General features: G+C 47.5%; 1 long non-coding RNA gene across 2 annotated transcripts; it reads left to right on the top strand.

Moving 5' to 3' along the window:
* The first annotated feature begins 889 nt into the window (after nt 1-889).
* LOC144096718 (uncharacterized) lies at nt 890-3,440 on the top strand. 2 transcript variants are annotated; one of them, XR_013306830.1, is made up of 3 exons: nt 890-1,006; nt 2,212-2,407; nt 2,712-3,440. It is a non-coding gene; the product is annotated as an uncharacterized LOC144096718 (long non-coding RNA). The 2 variants fall into 2 exon arrangements; XR_013306825.1 differs by having other exon boundaries at nt 2,212-2,309.
* Nucleotides 3,441-4,647: the final 1,207 nt, after the last annotated feature.

Raw genomic sequence — 4,647 nt, forward strand, 5'->3', positions numbered from 1 at the left:
GCAAATACTTGCTCGTGTATTCATCTTAGTGATGGAATCGGGAATTTTCCCGGATGAAATGAAGATTGCTAACGTATCGGTAATTTTTAAAGAAGTAAACTGCAGCTTTCCAACAAATTACCAGCCCATGTCGGCCGTCCTAAAGTAGCCCTAAAGTAGACGTACTTTACCACTTCCAGCACCTTGCTGCCAACTGTGAACTGCTTTTCCCTTGATAGACTGTCAAACATCACTTTGGCTTGCTGCATGTTAATTTTAGACCAACCTTTCTGCTCTGCCTGTCTAACTCATTGATCATTATTTGCACTTCACCTTCGGAGTGACTCTGCAAAGCAGTGTCATCAGCGAATCGCAACATATTTAGGCATTCACCGTTATCTCTTATCCCCAACTGTTCCCAACAACTTATGCGACTGCAGTGCTGAGAACGTCAGTCGGGGTCAGCCATGAAACTTTCAAAAGACGCTGAACAGCTTCTTTCCTCCCTGCCCTAATCGCCACGCCAGCTGTGGCTGCGGTTAAGGTGTCCACCGAGATATGAGACGCAGCTGGGGAGTTCATTGCCGCGTTGACGAGGTGCGAAGGAGAGTGTGCGCCGTTCCGACGGAAAAGTCGACCGCGCGTTGATATCCCAGCTGAACATGCAAGACCGCTCCGCTTCAGGTGGTACTGGCTCATAAAGCGGCGAAGCCCAGCGAACAAACGAGTTCGAAACAGAGATGCTAAGCCAAGTACCTAAACGTTCTCAAACAAACAGGCCAAAGCAAAGTAGCTAAACATGCTCGAAAAAAGAGAGGCGAAGCCAAGTGGCTAAACGTGCGCGAAACAGAAAACTAAAGCCATGTAGCTATTTGTGTTTGAGGTTGGCTCGTCGCGTCCATGACATGTCTGTAAAACTGCTTGTGCCAGCGCTCCGGTCCTCGTTGCATGCATGCGCCAGACCGACCTCACCTGCCGGAGACGCCGCTAATTCCGACCGGCTTTCGCTGAATCATGCGCTAAACCGGTAAGCTTAGCTCTACTCGTTTTATTTCCGAATCCACTTGCTTATTTCCTTAAGAGCGTCGCACAGACATCCCATTTTCTTCGCTTTCCCAGCACAGGATAAGGCAAAAGTATTTTCTAGCCTTCTTCGCACTGAGTGACTGCTCCATTTAGAGCTTAGTACAGATTGGAATTCTTTGACGATTCCTAAATGAAGCTTGAGGTGCAGAGGTAATGCAAGTGATGACGACATTTAAAGTGTCTGAAAGGCTGAATAAGGTATGAAATATACATTTGTGTACGAGACAGACACTGTGACGACGGGTTATTCTTGTGGCCCCCGTCTCTTCGTTTCGCTAGGTGGTTTGCGTGCGTTTCTGCTCATAATGAGCAACGCGCTTGTTTAAAGGATGTGGAAGATCGCATGTATGTTTAACAAGAAACTATGGATTTTTTTTTCTAATCTATTCGCGTCGCAAAAGTTATGCTTCTGCACCTGCCTCAGAAAAGTCTTTCTCCACCTATGTTTGTAATGTCAGTAATGAGAATCATGTTTACCCCAATCTTATCACCAAAACGGCAAACTTAATGACGTACGGTGTATGCAGCGCTTTCTGCAGGAACGATATTGTGCCCTGATAACACACAATTAACCTGCTGTTCAAACTGCTTACTTTTTATTGACTTCTTTTCCAAATGGGACCAAGTAAAGGAGGAATGGGAATGAGCCAAACATGTGAAGTGTCAAACAAATGCGTCGTTGAAGCAGCAGCGCAGATATCGGGGAGGGGGGACGTACTTTCTGAAGTAGTGTGAGGAGAATATGAAGTTTGCTGGTTTAAGATGAACGCGGCGGGCGTGGGCAGGGTTATACAGTGAGACATTGCCTTGTCTTGCTGCAGTGGACCTATCCCGGATCATGATGATGGTAGTTCTTGGCTGTTGCAGTTGTAACTAAGCCTTATATCTTCGCCAGGCTTTTAGACTTACAAATTTTGTAAAATTTTAGCGCAGCTATAGTATACCATCCGGAATAGGCTGCGTTTGCCCCTTCCTCTGTTTACTCATCTTTTTTATTTTGCACCAAAAAATATCTTGAGTGCAGTGTTCAATCTGTTCTATAGCTGTTTTTTCCGGATGACTTCATTAATAATAATGAAGCCGTGTTCACTTCGATGCGCACGAATGGTGCTGCTATATAATTTATTTTTCATGCTCGCTTTTCAGAATGGCTGCGTTCACACCCGGAAAAAAACGTGTTCTGAAGACATCCTAGTATCCCACAACATGCCGTGCCTGAAGGATCCCAGCGCTCTCGCTCAGAGGTCTCAACGGCGTCACCAATTTCTCACCCCTGGACGAAATAAACTGGGGGGGGGCCTGGAGACGGCTAACACGCTTGCTAAGAGTGACTGTGTGTGGTGTAAGTGCAACAACTATACAAAGCGTGACCTTAAATGGTGAAGAAACGTAACGCCTATAGAATACGTGTGTAATAAAACAAGAGATTCACGCCTCCTAAGCGTTACAGCTTTTAAAGTGGTCAGTCTAAGACCGCTATAGCATATTAACACCCTTGCAATTTTCTTCTTAATATTGTGTTTGCTTGCGTGTGAAACAAAACGTAAATGGTGCATTTTCTCTCCTCTTTCGTTCATTCCGTAATTTTCTGCTTGCCCCCCCCCCCCCCCTCTTATTCCTCTCTACCCTTTTCCTTCTTTCGCCAGCTGCAGATCAGGTTTTCGAAGAACATGCTGCAGATTCCGAGGCCGGCACCCATCTCTTTCTACTTTCAACACCGCCGCCACCTTCAAGACGCCATATGAGTGGTGGGCTATTTGATTCATCAGAAATAGGAAAAGCAGCGCAAAGAACATGGATGAACGACAGAAAAGAGTGACAGCATATGTAAAGAAGCTGCACAGCTATAGTTAGTGAACTGTGTCTGCTTCTGTTTAAGGGTCGTTTGCCTGAATCCAGCAATGACCGCATAAAAGCAGCTTGTTCATTGATAAAAATAGCTCTCAATGTGCCTCTATTGGCGGCGGGAGTAGTTTTCCGTATGAAAGAGGGTCGGTTGGGTGTCGGCACACTCAACTGCTACCACTCATGACTGCCTCCACTCATGACTAAGGCTGCTGACGTTGATAATCTGAATGAATGCGGCGTTGGTGGTAACGCTTTTTATCGATCGGTGTCTTTTGGCAAGGATCAAGCCTGAAGTGAAAATCACGCATTAGCCTTTAAGAGCCGATTGACGCCCACTTTGTATTTAGCGCCCAGAGGGCACCAAAGGATGCAGCGATCAATACACCACGTAGACTTCCTATCCAGCCAGTATATGCGACTTTCAGTACTGACGCTTTCAAAGGTTAGTGAACTGGAATTGCCATCTGCATTTCAAACAATAAATTCAACCATGGGAGTAAAGGGCCTTAAATACGTAACATATTGAATAAGTGAAGGAAAGCACAAGATACGTTGTTGGTGACATTTTGAGAATGCCAGACGTATCTGTACGAGTTCATGACTGATTAACTGTACTGCACACTCTTCTTGAAGTAAATAAATTTGTTTTCACCGCTTGAACGAGCTGGCACTTATTTGAGCAGCTGTACGATGCGATTTACATTTAATCGGTCCGCATAGGAGTAGAAGCTGGGAAGCCCTATCCCGTATGCTGCGGGTCATGTGCAGTTGGAAAGATATTGGTTGGTTGGTTGGTTGGTTTATTGGGGTTTAACGTCCCAAAGCGACTCAGGCTATGAGGGACGCCGTAGTGAAGGGCTCCGGAAATTTAGATCGTCCTGAGGTTCTTTAACGTGCACTGACATCGCACAGTACACGGGCCTCTAGAATTTCGCCTTCATTGAAATTCAGCCGCCGCGGCCGGGGTCGAACCCGCGTCTTTCGGGTCAGCAGCCTAGCGCTGTAACTACTGAGCCACCGCGGCGGGTCAGTTGGAAAGATATAGTCTGAAGTTGAGTTTCCTAAGAGCGCGCTTAAAGCGACTTGTCGTCACGTTCACCTCAGTGGCACCGCCACCACGACTGCCACCAACGTCCGCGATTTACATTCCCTGTGCAAAGCAAATTTTGTGGCCGACGCGTTCGGAGAAATACCCCGCGGAAAAATGCGCTTACCCTTTCGTTTTATAACAGAACAAGAGATCTTCACTCATGGTGCAATCCAGCTATAATGGCATTGAAAGAAGCTCTTTAATGCACAAGAAAAGCTCTCAGGGCGCCTCGATCGGACGAAAAAGACGAACTCAGTCTTTCTTGGCCTTCTTGAAAGGTTTGCCGTGCCCAGTGGCTGCCCGCCTCTTGCGACTGGGAGCTCCAGGCGTCGCGCCATCGTCGCAGATCTCCATCCTTTCTTCCGGTTGCCCGCCTGCTCCGTGGTCCGGCCTTGCTGCGTAGGCGCCATGAGTGTTTCCCGTTGCGGAGCCGCTGGCAGCCATGCCCCCGCCGGTCGGTTGAAGACCACCAGCCACGTCCATGAAAGAGGGTCGGTTGGGTGTCAGCACACTCAACTGGTACCTGAAAGCCTGCATAGCGGTCAGGTAATCGTCCAAATCGTGCAGAAAGCCCATGTGAAAGCAGAAAGTATTGCAGCCTGGTGGCACACGTCCTCGGTTGAGAGTCTGATCAGCAGCTCTGG

Source organism: Amblyomma americanum, chromosome 1 (genome assembly GCF_052857255.1).
Source record: "Amblyomma americanum isolate KBUSLIRL-KWMA chromosome 1, ASM5285725v1, whole genome shotgun sequence".
NCBI lineage: Eukaryota > Metazoa > Arthropoda > Arachnida > Ixodida > Ixodidae > Amblyomma > Amblyomma americanum.